This window comes from Pinus tabuliformis, chromosome 9 (genome assembly GCF_031772625.1).
Source record: "Pinus tabuliformis cultivar Carrire ecotype Pingquan chromosome 9, CPIR1, whole genome shotgun sequence".
Taxonomy (NCBI): domain Eukaryota; kingdom Viridiplantae; phylum Streptophyta; class Pinopsida; order Pinales; family Pinaceae; genus Pinus; species Pinus tabuliformis.
The window spans coordinates 1,386,409,890-1,386,428,142 of NC_142307.1; the positions used below are offsets into that span (position 1 = coordinate 1,386,409,890).

The window sequence follows — 18,253 nt, forward strand, 5'->3', positions numbered from 1 at the left end:
TTGTTCCATCGATTCCATTTCCTTAAGGTCACTAAGGATATTGAATCCCTTATAGTAACCTCTCTCATCACAAGTGTACTCGGATGGTTGGTTTCTTGGGTGGACCTGCAAGGAGGGGGTGTTACAACGCCCAATCTGCATCTGTGAAGCCACACAACTTGACTCCCTCTGTCCATCTCTACAATAGTCCAAAATGGGTAGTGCCTCTGAGGTACCGTAAAATATGCTTAGCTTCCTTTGAAAATAATTCGGTTGGCCTAACCATAGCTTGGCTCAGCTCATTGACTGCATATCACATATTTGGTCGTGGGTTCATAAGATACATGAGTGAACCCACTAGCTACCAATAAATTATATCATTCACTTCTTCACCCAAACTGGCATCCTCCTTCCTCTAGTTGGTCGATATAGGTGTCTCCATGGGTTTACAACTCTCCATGCAGATTCTTTACAGTATCTCATTTTCATACTTTCCTTGAAATACAAACAATTCCCCATCAACTTACCATACTTCCAACCCAAGGAAGTAGTGCATGAGACCCATGTCCTTCATTTCAAATTCCCTTGGAAGGTCCTTCTTGCAAGATCTGATCAGCTAGTCATCACTAGTTAAAATCAAATCATAAACATATAAGAAAATAATAAGCAATTTACTTTCTACCAAAATGTGATAGGTGTTTACATCCAATTCACTTTTGGTGAAACCCAAACCGATGAGATAGTTATCGATCCTAGTTTACTAAGCACATGGTGGTCGGTTGAGACCATACAGTGCATGCTTAAGTTTGCACACATTAGACTCCTGATCAAATGCCTCAAAACCTTCTGGTTGTTGGACGTACACCTCCTCCTCAATAACCCAATTGAGGAATGTTGTTTTTACATCTATCTGGTGGATCTTCCACCCCATCTACACAACCAGGGCAAGAACTGATATAATCGATGAGTACCTTGCTATAGGATGAAAGGTCTCGTCATAGTGAATTCCCTCAACTTGAGAGTACCTCTTGGCCACAAATATGGCCTTATACTTCTCTATGCTTCCGTGTATTGCCTGCTTCATGTTGAAGATCCACCTCGATCCCACTACTTATTTGTATGTCGGTCTTGGGACCACTTCCCAAACATTATTGTTTACAATGGATTCATATTCCTTCACCATTGCATCAACCCATACTTTTTGCTCTACTTATTCCATAAAAAGGATGGCTTAGTCTCTACAAGCTCAGTCATTAGAGCCATGTAACCAGTGTACCTCTTAGGTGACCTCCTTTGCCTACACAAATTTGAATGATCTCCCACATTCTCCTTCGCATCCTACACAAGTCTATCAACTTCCTTGGTTATTTTTCTAGCTTCTTTGGATGGTTTTGCTTGAGTGGATGTCCCCACTATTTTCTCTGCAATTAGTTTCTGCTCCGAAACTTTTCGAGGCTCCTCCTTTGGAACTAAAAGCTCCTCTTATGGTGGGATCTGAAGCTCCTGCTCAAGAGAGCACCACATCGCTTTCTCCTCATCAAAATTTACATCCCTTTGCAGAATTGTCATTTTGAGGGATGGCAAGCACACATGCTAGTTGTGGGAAGTTTTTTTGTAACCCAAAACTACTTGCAATTTTGCGGCCGGCTCAAGCTTCTTCCTTGATTATTTGGAGACACGATAGTAAACGGAGGCTCCAAAAATCTTGAAGTGCGACACGTCGACTTTCTCCCCGAGAAATCATCCTCCGGTGTAATCATGCCAAGAATCTGATGAGGACTCTGGTTCTGCAAATATATTTATGTGTTACATTCATCAACCTACAAATGCAGAGGTAGGATTGGGTCATGGAACATCACCCTCGCTTCTCCCACAATGCTACGGTTATTTCTCCCAGCCACCGCATTTTGCTATGGGTTGTGGGGTGTTTTCAACTTTTGTTGAATACCTTCTTTCACACAAAATTTTTAAAATTCATTAGACACGTACTCACCTTCATTATCACTCTTGAGAGCCTTCACCTTCTTGTCAGTTTCTTTCTCAAGCAGTGCCTTCAATTCTACGAACTTGGAGAATGTCTCATCTTTCTTCTGCATGAAGAAGATCCAACACTTATGTGGGAAGTCATCAACAAAAATGAAAAAGTATTTGTGTTTGGTAGTGGAGGCTATCAAGAAAGATCCACATACATCAGAGTGGATCCTTTCTAGGACTACATGTGCTTTGTTGTCCCGATCATGGAATGTGGATTTTATGTACTTCCCCAAGTTAGTTCCTTTTCATACATCTTGTTGCTCAAGTGATCCTTTAGGGAGGCCAGTGGTTATTTGCTACATCTTCAAGGATCCATGATGTGAATGGCCAAGTCTTATGTGCCAAAGTTCACTGACATCACGACATTGTAATTTCTCTCCATTAGAGCTTAATGAAGCACAATCTTCCACATCTATCTTATACAGGTTCTTCACACAAACCATGATCTGCTTCACTTGTCCCATGGCTATGTATCTTAGGAATTCGTTTCCTTTGCTGAAGATCATATCATAAACATGGTCTTCCAAAACTATAACAAAGATGATATTTTTCTTTAGGCTAGGAATAAATGACATCCTTGAGCCCGAGAGGGTAGCCTCACTCCCTTTGAAAGGTGACTGTACTGATCCAGGTAGTGTGTACCTCTCAGTGCTTGGTATATATATAAAGATTGATCTGGTATAACATATATGTATTTAACATTGAAATATTTTGTTTATAATTCATGTTGTTCACATTAAAATTGTTATATAGGCCCCTTCCTATTTTTTTCTTGTATATCTACATTTAATTATTTTTATTATTAATGTTTTCTAAAATATTAGATATCAAATCCCTATTAAATATTGACAGAATTACAAATATCACCCACACATTAAATTAAAAACAACTAATAATGCCATAAGAATTCTCTCAATCTTTCTCTCTGTCTATTTTTCATGTTAACATCAATTCCATATTAGAAATAAAATAATTACACACCGCCTTATCTAACACGCTTTTACACTTAACTATAATAACCATACAAAAAAAAATTATTGTTACCATCTCATTTATGCACTTTACCACGTTACTATGGTTAGTTGGCGGAAAAAGGCTGGGAGACCCATTTACATAGTCATCCCTACCACATTTACTAATCCTTGCTGGCATGCATACGGTGGCATGAGTCTCCATTACTACAGAGAGCATCCTGAGGCTCCTCGCTGACACGAAGGGAGTCCTGTAATAAATGTGAAGAGACTATCGAAAGCTCTAGACCACACCTGGCCTAGCCTGCATCGTCGGATCAGATGAGATCTACGGTGCACCCAACCTAGGGTTTGATCCAGTGGATTAATGTGTAGGTTGGCTAAGGACTAGGTCATTCGGTCACACAACTGCTTGCGGCTTGGCTCTGCTACAACGGGTAACCTGGAAGGTGAAGACGGAATGGAATGGCTTGTCTGAAGGAGCCATCTCCACCCGTTGTCAGGTATATCAAGGGGCATTGTAAATATATCTACTGGTACATTAATTCATTCGTTATTTCACATATGTTTTTCCCGATTCACTTGCTCAACTCTTGCACAGGAAAAATCACTGATAGCCAACATCTTCACTCCAGCAAGATGCGTTTGGAACCCTATGATGATGAAGGGGTAATAGACACATCTATGAGAGTGTATTTATGCAAATTCATACCCCGAGGAACTCCTGACGACAATGCTATGCTCTTACAAGCATGCTCCGTCTTCCATCTCTCGGATACCCTGTCTCAGGTAAGCTCTTTTCCACAGAAATACTTCTTCGTTAATTACTCGTTTACTCATGATTTCAGGGTTTGAACCTTGGCATTCTAATTTCTGCAATTATATTCTGGCTACCATATGCAGATGTTCGAAGGGGGGGTTCAGAACAAGGTCGTTCTCTCACCACAGATGTTAATTCCCTTTTCAGGTTGGTCTTTCTTCTGGCTTGATATGGTGAATGTTATTCAGGCGGCCTACCTTATTTAGCTGAGGGTTGGTTTATTTATTTGATGAAAATCTTTGGGTTCTTTCTTTCGCCGACAGAGATGCTACGACACTCGTAAATAATGGGGAAATAGTTTGAATTAATTCAACAGTGCGATACCATTTTGCGGTATGGTCAAGAGGGTTTTACTTATAGTTCATATGTATAACATTTCATCGATGGTTTTATATATAAATACATTACAATTGTTTATTCAGACCAAGACCTTTCTCTGTCTTAGATCAGAACTCACGAACAGGGTTTTCGTTTAATGTCTGAGTTGATTTTGGCTATGCCGGGTTGAATATAAACAATACAAAGTACTCTTATTTTGTTTAATTCTCTGCTACGACGAGACAGGCGGGGATGCCGCTTGGAGCGCAGTTCGGGCGTGGGCAGCATACAACCAGGTGGCCAAAACAGGGCAGCAGCGGCTCCTGTCAAGAAGCCCCTTTCCATCGCTGCAGGCCTCCTTCACACCTCCGAAGAGCTCGTCCGAGAGATCGAGGTGGCACGTCTCCTTCCCCTGTTGAACAGGGAACGCAGGTACAGTGTTCGAATCCTCGTTTTCAGACTTTTGGTTTTGGTTATGAAATTGCAGTCTTGTTGCCAAGAATGCGCTTGTGTTAAGTTATGCTTCTATTTTTCTTATATACGAGATCTCCTTCCTATTTATTGAGCATATTTGCTCTCAGAAGAGGGTATCTGGAGCGTTATACATGTTTTCAGTAGGATTCCACTACTTTTTATTTTTCTAGAAGACCAGTTCCTTATTTTATTTACTTACCCTATGATTTGTATATGCTTACATACTCCTTTCTGTATATATATGCATCACTATGTCTTACACATTTCATTTTATGGGTTCCAGTTCTAGTCTACTCTAGGTTTCTTGACTTTGCCAACTATTCGGCTCATCTCTAGGATTTCAGACTAGCTTTCGCTCCTTTGTGATTTCTAGGTATAACTACTCACTGTGTCAGACTTTGATTTAGGTTTTGATGTACTATAATGGTTATTTCAAAAGGGTTGATGATAAAATTCATGCTACATTAGGGTGGCATCCTCTTTCACGCTGGTATAATGAATTTTTACCAGAGTATTGGGTATTTGTTTATACATCAAATTGAATTTTCATTATCTATATTTAGTCAAATGATCCCTAACTTTAGTGTGCCTAGTCTATCTCGCTTCAAGTGGGATTCAATGTTAAATTTTTGGTTATGGAAGTAACAATACTCTTTTATTTTTGAGTTACACCAGTAACAATTCCTTATTGACAATTTTCTATTGTTTTTGGTACAGAGCACGAGAGATAATGATGGATTTAACTAATAGGTATAATACTGTTAAGAAACTAGCTCAAGAAAAAGATAGAAAAGATAGATCAACGCCTTAGAATTCAGCCTCTTCGAGGGGGAAACCTCCTTTACATTACATAAATGAACAATTTTTGGATGATACAAATGAAAAGGCCTCCTTTCTATATATAGGAGTCTAAGGGGTCATAACATAATCAGAGCCGACATAACAATAATAATGTAAGGGCACAATAATAATAATAATGGGCTTTTATGTGGCACAATATCAACAATATGGGCACTACATGGGTAAATCATATAATAAGTGGGTTGTACTAATAACAATAAGGGGTTACACTAGTAGTATAGGGGCCTAACATGCCCCTCTCCTTCAAAAAGCGTTGTCCTCAACGCTTGAGTAGTTCTTGATGCTTCTGTATAAAATTCTTGTCCTCCCATGTGGAAGCTTCAGCTGGTAAGTTCTTCCACTTGATGAGATAATCTGAAATTGATCGATTTCGTAGCTGTCGGGTTCTTATTTCTGTGACTGCTCCAGGTTCGAATATGATTTTTCCTTCCTCTTCAGTTTCTGGCAATATTGTTTGAATTGGGATCTTTTGCAACTTTTGAATAAATGGCCATACTTCTTCGTCCTTCTTCCATTCATCCCTTGCTTCATTTATCCAATCTGGTTGGATAATAGAAATAACACAAAACAATGCTTCCACATCCTCATCCTTGAAGAGTCTTCCCATTTGGTAAAGTCGCCATTTTTTAAGTGCATGTAGTATTGCCAACATTTCCTTCTCATAACTAGCTTGCTTGAGATGTAGCAGTAAAAATACCCAATCACCTACATCAAAACATTTTTCACTACGATGTTGATCTACCTGTTGTTTCATTTGATTTTGCACTGAAGTGGCGTTACCCTTTAAAAGTTGGAGAACTTGTTGTTGATGCTCGATTTGATCTTTCTCTGCTTGAACCTTTTTCTTCTTGATATATCCTTCTATCTCTAGAGTTTGAGTGGTAATTTCTTCCAATTCTTTACAAGATATGGTCGGATTCATTTCTTGATGCTCGATGTGATCTTTCACTTTTTGAACATTTTTCTTCTTGATATGTCCTTCTATCTTGATAGTTTGAGGAGTGGTAATTCTTGCCAATGCTTTACAAGATATGGTCTGATTCATTTCTTCTTTCTCTGGGGTGGGGTCTTGGCGTATATCCTCTTCTTTTGATGTTTCTTCATCCTTTTCTTCCTCCTCTTCATATTCTATGTAAAATAATTTCTTCTCAACACACTTATGACCTTTAGTGCATTTGCTATCACAATTGTAACAAAGCCCTTTTTCTCTTTTTTCTTCCAATTGTTGTGGTGTAACCCTTGTAGGTTGTGGAAGGCTGGGAGAAACAACACTTCCATATTTATAGTTGTGAGGGGTATGCTTCCTGGTTTCCATAATTTTGCTTTCCAGTATGTCACAAAGCTCTTTTACTCTTTCCAATTGTTGTGGTGTTGCTCTAAAGAAGGTGTTTCTCTTTGTATTCTCATAATGTGCTATCATTTCCTCCGTGAAAATTGACCACGTAACAAGTTGTTTACGAGAACAAAGCCCTTCATACCATAAAAATTGATCCGGTTCTAAATATGAAGATGCAATACATACCTTTTGTAACAGTGGTACACCATGTAGATCAAAATATTGCTCCATCTGAAGTATCCAATTTACCAGATCCTTGCCATCAAACTTCCTCATCTTGCTTTTTCTTGATTTTAGGAGCTCGATCTTGAAACGACTGTAACTCTGTACTTTCAGATCTTTAAGTTCTGAAATTGCGACCTATAGTAGCCCTCTACGTCCTCTTTCCAATGCCACCAGTCTGATCCAAATTGGATTCTCCAAGAAAGAGTTATGCACAATCTCCCAAGATGACCTGACTATAGACCTTTCTAAAAGAGAAAACTTTTATGAAGTGCCACGTGTCAGTGTTTCGACCTTTGGATCTGAAAAATGCATACAGGAAACTACAGTCCGTCCTCTTTCTGTAACTTCTTACGAATTTTCAATCCGATCCCCAGAGAGAAAGTTATGACGATTTTCCCCAGGTCACCTGTTTGGAATGTAATTCAGGAGTCTGCAAAAATACCAAATTCCTCAGATCATATCTCTGCAAATATAGCGCAAAAAGCTCTGAAATTCGGACTCGAGGTTCAGCGCGATTTCTTCTCAAATGGGTTTTTTTTGCGACTTCTGAAATGGCGCAGAAAAAACGTTATAGCAAAAATACCACGATGACCTATTTGGAGCAGCGAAACCCTAGAATCCAAAACTCTGATACCAAATGTTATGAAACCAGCTCAAGAAAAAGATAGAAAAGATAGATCAACGCCTTAGAATTTAGACTCTTCGAGGGGGCAACCTCCTTTACATTACATAAATGAACAATTTTTTGATGATACAAATGAAAAGGCCTCCTTTCTATATATAGGAGTCTAAGGGGTCATAACATAATCAGAGCCGACATAACAATAATAATGTAAGGGCACAATAATAATACTAGTGGGCTTCTATGTGGCACAATAGCAACAATATGGGCACTACATGGGTACATCAATATAATAAGTGGGTTGTACTAATAACAATAACGGGTTACACTAGTAGTATAGGGGCCTAACAAATACCCTATGTTACTCTATTGTCCTTTGTTCGATGAAGTTATGGATTTCATTTCATTTTCGGCATATTTATTTTCTCGCGTTCTTTCCTGCAGGTATGTGTAGAAGCTCAATTCCATTTACGCCTTCCACGCCTAAGGATCTCCTAAAATTTTGACTCGTGCTTGCAACTCAACAGGTTAGTTTTCATGACATTCTTCATACTCTGGTTACCCCGTTCATATCGGATTGAGTCATGAGCATCATATTTTCCCTTTGTTATTTGGTATTTATTTAAGGGGTTAAGACCCTCTGTTCAAATGTTTCCCCTTACCAGGGAATTTGAACAGGATTTAACTTTACAATGGTTTTATGCCGTTAATTTATTTTCTAAAAACAATATATTCAGCTAGCTCTGAAAAGACGATGAGTCTTTGTACTTAATTGTCTTCTTAACAAATATATTTATCAAAAGGGATTAATGCCTTCATTGTTTTTTTTGTAGAGATATTTAGTTGTATGGGACAATTATAGCTAGTGTGTATTCTTGTACATGATTTGAATTATGAGTTCTTCCTCTATCAAATTTCATATGTAAATTTGAATTTCCAGTAATGTATATGATTATTAGATAATGAATTTGATTTGTATTTTCTATATTACCATGAATTCCTCTGAATGATGAATTTTGTTTTTCCATTTACTGTTAATGTAAAAGTGTCTGTGTGTTTCTAAAACTCGCTAAGGGAAAAATGTCTTTCTTATATAATTTTGAGTTTCAAATCGGTCTTTCAATCCCAACCAACAGAATTTGTTTATTGTTAACTATTGTCTCTCCCTAAGTACGTTGATCTTGTTGCGTAAATGTTTTAGAATGAAAAAGGAAGGATTGATATAAACCCCATGACTTCCAAGTTCATAAGATATCCATTATATTTTGCGGAAATGTGAAACAGTGATCTTAGATAAATTCTTTCTACTTGATAGACATAATTTCAACTCCAGTTGTAATTTTGATTCTCGGTGCTTTATATAATAGTTCTATGAGTCAAATTCTAATCTCCTTAGATATGGCACCGAGTATTCAGGAAAATCCGAACTGTTTTCTTTTCTTTTATTATATACATGCATAATGTTCCTCATTCATTGCTCCTATCCAATGCTAGTGTTAAATAAGTTTATGAAAATCTTACTGTAAATGTTTATCTTGGCTTCTAAAGATGTAACCGAGTTCATTAGACACTAGTTGGTGTACAAAACATAGTAATGTAAGGAAATCAACTAGGTAGTACTTACACTGTAACCCCCCTCTACACACTCCTTGGTGATGTAAAAATGCTTCTCCATATGAACAATAATTTGACTAATTAAATATTCCATGCCTTCTATCTCAACTAATAACCACACTATCCTTAACGGATACACCCATTTACTCTCCTCATAACCCTCTTCTTTCGATAATTGTATTAGCTCTAACTATCCCTAGTCAAAGAGTTAGGTAAGGTTTACAAACCAAAAATAACACATATAGTTAGATAACACGCCAAGGAATTTACATCTAGCTGCTCCTTTTAGCACTAACATATTATGAAAAAACATATTGGTTTTTGATTTAAATATGATGAATCATGCTACAATTCCTCACAAATATCATTGTCTATAGTACAGACATAAGTATTGTAACTGAACAAAATTTATCACACTTATCATTGCTTATTACAAATACATTGGAATTAACAATCAACATAATTCATCGCCCTCTGATTATTTTGTTTCTTCTCATCATATTGATGCCATTTCATACATTCACTTAATTCAACAGAATATTCATATATAAAACCTGTAAATAAAACACTAATTAGAAATTCTAACCATGTAACAACTGGAAATACACATGGGAAATACAAGTTCCTCCCAGCCATGAATAGAATCCTCTAGTTCCCCTCGAGCTAATATATGCTTGCCCCTTGAAATATACAAAGAAACAACAACCTCTCCCCTTGATTCTAAAGTAAAGTATTTCTATAAATTTTCTTCCTTAGAAGATTTTTCCTTAGTGGCATCCCGCATTTTTTTCATCTGCCAACCCACTCGCCTAGCTTATCTTTCCTTTTTTTTCAGAAAAAGGTGTTTCTTCCTTTTTCTTAAAAGTTGTATGTCTCTCCTGCGACACTTTATTCTAGCCATACTTAGTATATTTCTTGAGCTAAGTGATTTAATGAAATGTTTTTCTCCTATCTGATTAAATCTTATTTATTATCTCCTCGGAATTTTTAGGTTTCCTTTCTAGCGAAGATTTATTTTACTCTCATCTATCAAGGATGATTTCCCAAATTTGGAAAGAATCTCTTTACTCTAGTGGTCTTTAAGCCCTGCCAAGTTATCTGCTAAAGACAATTGCAGTTCCAATTAGAACGGTTGTAAATGTCGATAAATATGTAATGTTGCAGACATAGATGGACTTGAAGGTATGAGGCTCATCTGTGGGAGAATAGTTGCAGTTGAGAGGGACAGACTCGTAAGGGTAGACAAGGTGAGCTTTGTAATATGTTAAAAATATCTTCTCACATTTTGGTTTCATGGCTATTTGTGTTATGCTGCATTTTAGTTCGCCATGGTTTGCATTTTATGATGTCCAAGAATACAAAATCATACAAAACTAAGTAATAAGCTTTTGTGTGGCTGTATCACGTGCATGGACAATGTTGATTTGTTTGAACATTCTTTAGTCTATTTAGGTAAGAGCAGTGCTCTTTCATGGTTTATTAAAAGCTCAGTTTGATTAATTTCCTTATACAGAAGATATACTTGTATGCTCACCAAGATCTACGAGATTCAGTGCTTTTAAATGATAACTTGTTTTAGATTCTGACTAAATACATATTTTCACTTGTGTTAGAATTTGGCATTGTACCTTATAAAATTCAATCATTTTAGCTGGCTTACTTCCAGTTTAGATCATTTTGGTTAGACCAGCCGAGAACAATGCCATTACTATTCTCTAGCTAAAAGTATTCATGTCTTATATGATATCCCAAGCGAGTGGACAAGTGTGGACTGAATATGTGCTTGTCTGACGTGCAAGAGAAGTTAGTTTGCTGTATGAAAGTGCAAAAGAAAAATGTAACCAGCTATCTGATGGGAACATGATTTTAAATATTACAGGTGGATATGACAAAGAAGAGAAGGCAGCTAGGGCTTATGATCTTGCGGCTCTGAAATACTGGGGTCCAACAACTACCACAAATTTTCCGGTGTGAATCAATATATTTTCTTCATTTCATTTTGTACATGGAAATTGTATAAATCTAAAGAACCTCTTAATGTCTTAGTCCCTCACTTAAAACTCAATGCATACATTCTTTGTTCCTTGCAATATATCTTTTAGGATACCATCCTGAAATAAAAGGCTTACGTTCTTTTGACAGATTAGCTTTATGAAAAAGAGCTTGAGGAAATGAAACATAACAAGGCAGGAATATGTTGCATCTCTTAGAAGGTATAATAGCTTTATTACTAGTTAAGGTATTGTAATTATGTTGTATATTTGAAAATAATAGCATATTGAGTCACCTTACTCTTGGATATTTGTACAGGAAAAGCAGCGGATTCTCTAGAGGAGCATCAATTTACCGTGGAGTAACAAGCTTAGGCTTCCCATTTTTCTGAATGTCTGTCAAATTTTTTTGGTAGATTAAGATCTGCAGTAAATCACTACAAGGTTTACAAGGATAAAGGAACTAAAAGCGAGGCATAAATCTCAGACTAACAACCAAGTGAGATTGATCAAGAGGATCTACTACTCATGAATAAGTTGCCATTTTATGTTTTTCTACCCATCATTTGTGGAATTTAGAAATCTAGAGCAGAGTATAGAATAATAACTTCAATCAGAAAACATAGAACATTATCAGGGTTCAACATAAACTAGCTTTTGAAACCCTTCTTACCCAAAACTTATAAAAGCTCCACATACTAATATTCTCTTATCGTCCTTCAAAAGTCGTGTTAGGTTAATTGAATCTTAAATTAATAAATATTATATTTATCATGTGAAGAACCTGGAGGGTAGGAATCCAGTGACAATTCAAGGCTTTCATTCCACTGGAGCTAGAAAACCAACAGTGGCTATTCAAACTGTTGTGATGACTTTGTAGTTTCTGCAAGTGGTTGAAAATTGAACTGGGTGAATTGACATGTTTTATAATACTTGGAAACACGTTAAAAACAATGAAGTGGATAAGGTTGCTTTTCGACCCTTCAGTCCTTGGGTCAGAGGAAAAAATTGGAGCACATTTCATGGTCTCTTTCATAATGGTAATAGGAATTCCAGAGCCAGGTTACTGACTTTACGGCAATAGGAAAGTTAATAAATGTGTCCATATAAGCACATCTAAGTAGAGGACGGCCCGTAGATAGAAGAAACAGAACTCTCAGAAGTAGTTTTGGATACTTCTTCCATAATATCACCACAGGAATGGAATTAGAATTTAGAAATAGATTGTTGTAAAGTTGTTGAGAAAGCAGTGAAGAGGTTTGCCGTTAATTCAGGCTAAGAAAATTATTCGGATCGATAGACATAATGGAAGGCATGACCAGCAGACATTCAAAATGATTTTATTTATTTATTTTTAAATAATTTCTTATATTGTCTCTAAAGAGACAATAGTTTGCATTATGGACATTTATTTATTTTTAAATAATTTTTTATATTGTCTCTCCAATAGTTTGAATTATGGAATTGTCTCCAAAAAGACAAAAATGTAATTGTCTCTAAAAAGACACAAATGAAATTGTCTCGACATTGTCTCTAGAGAGACAAATCAAATTGTCTTTATAGAGACAATAATAATCTGTGTTCTATATTGTCTAGAGACAAATTTTTGAGACATTATATTTTGAGACACCCGCTTAGAGACAATATTTAAGACAATACACAAGTTTCATTTTGTGTTAAGTTAAAACAATTGACTCAAATATTGTCTTAAAACCCCCTACATGTAGTAATCAGCCCTCATAAAAAACAGATTAGTTCATTTGTAATGCCGATCTATAAAACAACACAATCCCTATGTCCCCTCTCAATTGCTTAATTGTGCGGCATTCGTTGATTTTGTGGCATTACAGACCCCGCTACCCCGCTACCGAAAGCAGATTGCCATTGTACACGAGCCTTGACATCTACGTTCCCAGAGATGAACGTTTTGGGCATCTGAAAATGTCTGATTTCTTGGCGTCTGCCCTCAAGTCAGTCGTCCATACCAGAGCTCCAATCTCTGTTGGATCCAACACCCAACGAATTCGATTCCTTTGAAGACATTGTGAAGCTCTACTCCGATGGGATAAAGATGCCCGACAGCCCAATTCTGGACGCTATCACGAGTCTCATTCCTCTTGAGCTCATCAAGTTCCTCACAACAGACGGCCAACAATTTCTCAAGCAGTTTCTCACAACAGACGGCGAAAAGTTGCTCAAGTATCCGCGTCCTCAAGTTATTGCCAGTTAGTACTTTTCTTCTAAACTGATCCCCTCATGTTCTTATTCTGCATTAAATTTAATCGACATGATTTTAATTGAAATTGATACAAATTATGGAATGAATGGACACAGCTGACGAATTTGCATGGAGGACAGACGAAGAGTTTGCGCGCCAGATGCTGGCCGGTGTCGATCCTGTTGTTATACAGAGACTTCAAGTAATTAGCAAAGAGCTGGCCCCTCCCTGCCATTATCAATATATGGAACCTCGTTTGATATTTTAGTTATGCTAACTTCACATTGTTTTCATGTTATGAGTTATTGAATTGACAGAGTTTTCCTCCGAGAAGTAAACTGGACCCAGAGATATATGGTCCTCAGATCAGTTCTATTACGGATTCACATATACAAAAGAATCTCGATGGGCTAACAGTAGAGCAGGTATCATCCAACCGTATACTTGTTTCTTAATCTGATTCTACTTCTGTAATTCTGTAAATGAAATTCATTGCATCCAGAATCGTAACAAATATTTACAGTACAGTAGAATAAAGATGCCATATTTCAATGGAGTAACTATTGTCGATTTGAAAAGAAATATAATATTTATAAGAAACATAAATGAAATTCATCGCAAGCAGAATGAAATATAATATTTATAAGAAACATAAATGAAATTCATCGCAAGCAGAATGGTAACAAATATTTACAGCACCGCCGAATGAATATGCCATATTTCAATTGAGTAACTATTTACGATTAAAAAAATATAATATTTAGATCAAATGATACTTTGACAAGTCAGTGAAACATCCATATAAATTAAAAATATTAATATATAAATTAATCTGGTTTTTTTCACTCAAACAGATTCCTAGCCACTTCACCTATCAATTGATAAATCAATAGGAAGCTTTTCCACAAATAAAACCTTTTATATATCATCACTTTTGTATTTAGATTAATAATAAATTTAAAATTGTTATGCGAAACAAAAATATTAAAATATATATATATATATATATATATTTATTTATTTATTTTATAGATACATATAAAATTAAGAAAAAGAGAAATATTAAAATATATTAATTTTACAAATATATAGGAAATTATGAAAAATTGATATAAAACAATTTAAGTGATTTACTTAATTTTTTTTCTTCTTTAATCACTTTTAGAATATATTTTATTTTTTACCATGTTTTTATAATGACCTGAGTAACAATTTACGATGAATTTATCATGCCTTTAAATAGACTACATAATGTGAAAATATCATAGACAAAACCATAAGTTACCAAAATGCATGAGTTGAGTTTACCCTAAAAATCCCCCCTTTAAACATTATTTATATACATTAACTTAGTCCTATGTTCTTTAGGATTAAAAAAAAAAAAAAATTCAGATAAAAATAGTTTATACCAATCTTCCTCATGAATGCCACCATCCAGAGCTATAATGGGTGATGATAAGGAACAAGCTATCCTTACTGGTTCTACATAAAAATGTTTTTCCAATCTTAAATTTGAAATGCTTCTCACCATGTCCATGATAATGCAATTCATCTTTTCTAGATCTGCTCAGGAGTATCATCTTCTCATGCTTTATCCAGAACCTATTACAATAATGCTTAAAGTCATTGGATGAAACAATACTCTCTACCATTATTTTTCCTCAAACAATTCAGCAATATGTTAGTATCAATACTATCCACCATTATTTGTCCTCAAACAATTCAACAACATGTTTTTTTTAGAAATATTTCAAACACCTCACTTTTGCTTTTCATGAGGTGGGGCCCAAACCTTCCCAATTGCATCATTTATGAATATTACAAAATATTAGGCTCCTTTGACTTAGACCAAATACAACCAAATCTAACAATTCTAATATATTTGTTTTTCTTTCTTGGCCACTTCTCATAAATGAAACTTTTTATACAATTGTGTAGGCCTAATGATTAAGGCCCTCTATATTATAAAATATCACTAGTTTAGATCTAAAATAAAATAAAATATGTACACCTCTATAAAGTTTAGCAATTAACCTTGTTCAATGGTCTTTTCTTATATCATAATATTCCAATGAAAATGATAAATCAATATCCCCTAACCCATAAATAAATGAACATTATAATTAAATAAAATATGATTTAATAAAAATTCAATTATTAATAATAAATAAGAACTAAAATTAAATTATGAATAAGTAATAATAAATAAAAATTATTTAAAGCAAACTTCAATTAAAAAAAATATAAATCAATGATCGATAACCACCATGAATATATTAACTTCATGACTAGATAAAAACTATTTAGGTCAAACTTCAATTAAAAAAATATTTCTCTTACCGAGCGAAAGATATAAATATTATTTAAGTCAAACTTCAATTAAAAAAATATATCTCTTATCGTTGTAAATGTGTATATTAAATTATTAAAAATCTTATATTCCTAAGTTTTTGATCCCTTTTGTATTTATAAATTAATATGATATGTCTCTTATCTTTGTCTTTATAAATTAATATGATATATCTCTTATCTATGGGCGGATGTATATGAAACTATTATTTTGTATTTATAAATTTATATGATATGACGTATGTTCAAAGTATGGAGGACAACAGGCTGTTCATTCTGGACCACCATGATGTCTTCATGCCTTATGTGAACCGAATAAACGCTCTGCCTACCACTAAGATATATGCTTCTCGCACAATTCTGTTCCTTAAAAAGGATGGCACATTAAGACCAGTCGCAATCGAGCTGAGCCTACCCCCTTCAGATCAACGTCCGGAAAGTGTTCGTAAGGTGTTTACTCCAGCAGAGGAAGGCGCAGAAGGAGCTTTATGGCAGCTCGCCAAGGCCTACGTAGCCGTTAATGATTCTGGTTACCATCAGCTTATCAGTCACTGGTAAAACCTAATTAGCCACCACTAGCTAGGGGAATATACATGCAGAATCTGTTTAGTATTTACAATATCATTATATAATATAGGGTCCCGACTGAGTCATGGTGGGATTTTTTCAGGCTTAAGACTCACGCAGTCACGGAGCCATTTGTCATCGCTACCAACCGACATCTGAGTGTGATGCATCCCGTGTATAAGCTACTGAGTCCCCATTTCCGGGACACCATGAACATCAACGCTCTGGCTCGCCAAATTCTTATAAATGGCGGAGGCATTCTTGAAAGAACAGTGTTTCCTGGAAAGTATGCCATGGAGATGTCCGCGGTAGCATACAAGGACTGGAGATTTGACGAACAAGGGTTGCCTGCAGATCTCCTCAAGAGGTAATCATAATCAATACTGCCTAAAATCTAATCTCGATCTGTGTCATCCATTTGAATTTTGATTAATACGTGCTCAAAATTTGACAGGGGTATGGCGGTGATGGACTCATCATTGCCCTACGGGCTGAAGCTGATGATCGAAGACTACCCTTATGCTGTGGATGGATGGGAGATATGGTTCGCAATAGATTCATGGGTTAAGGAGTACCTGTCCTTGTACTACCAGAGTGACGATGCAGTGAAATCTGATACAGAGCTTCAAGCGTGGTGGGATGAAATCAGAAATGGTGGTCACGGAGCATGAACAACGTGAAAGATGTTGAAAAAGCAATAACAACAATCATATGGGTGGCCTCTGCTCTTCACGCTGCAGTTAATTTCGGGCAATACCCATACGCAGGATACATGCCAAATCGGCCCACCATCAGCAGAAGGTTAATCCCGGAAGAAGGGTCCCAAGAATTCTCAGAGCTGGTGGAGAATCCGGACTTGGCTATCCTTAGAACTCTAAGCAACCCATTTCAAACCACCCTTGATATAGCCCTCATAGAAATCCTGTCGAGGCATTCAACAGACGAGGTTTATTTGGGGCAGAGAGCCACGAGTGAATGGAGTGATGATAAACGTGTGACAGAGGTCTGGTCCGGCCAAGGTTACCTATACTTTGCTTTATCCAAACACCTCGGATTTGACTCCCAAAGGAGGAATTACTGGCATGGGAATTCCCAGCAGCACTGCTATTTAATTTACTCTATGCGCCGTTAAAATAAAAATGGGTCATTAGTAATTACAATGTGATTTGTTAAACAATATTAGTTTTATTCTAAGGCATTAATTCATAATGCCATATGTATGTTAAATAACAGATGGTGCGTTGAAATCCATCAATTAATAAATAAAGATATTAGTAATTCATGACTGTTTATATGTGTGTTAGCCATCCATGATTATTAATATCTATATTTGATATATAGGAATTCGAAACTTTCGGATATTGTGGAGGTATTCCCATTGAATCCTATATATTTATTTTCATTTTATTTCGTAATTCAATCTGCAATTTGGTCACAATTTTGACGTTTTGAAGTCCAACCCGCTTTCCCCAACAGGGCTGACACCCTGACCAACTGTCCTTTACGTCTTATTCCACTTGCAACACTTCATGTAATGCACCATTACTCTGTTATTGAAATTGCAACATTGCACATGGTTCTAAACCTTGCACCTGCTCCTTGATGCATAAAATTCTCACATCTTGCACCTACTTTTTGATATATCATATGTTTCACCTTATAGAGCAGCTCGGAACCAACAACTGACTTGTTCTCAGGTTTGGGCACCACTTACCAAACATTGTTATTCAAGATGGAGTTATACTCCTCCACCATGGAATATACCCACACCTGCTGCGAAACAAACGCTTCAAAAGAAAATGGTTCAGAATCTATCAAGTCTATCACGAGTGCCATATATCCTATATATCTGGTGATCTCCTATGTCTGCACAA

At 36.1% G+C, this 18,253-nt stretch overlaps 1 pseudogene; it reads left to right on the plus strand.

Moving 5' to 3' along the window:
• Window positions 1-3,623: 3,623 nt before the first annotated feature.
• LOC149153680 (putative linoleate 9S-lipoxygenase 5) lies at window positions 3,624-17,491 on the plus strand (annotated as a pseudogene).
• Window positions 17,492-18,253: the final 762 nt, after the last annotated feature.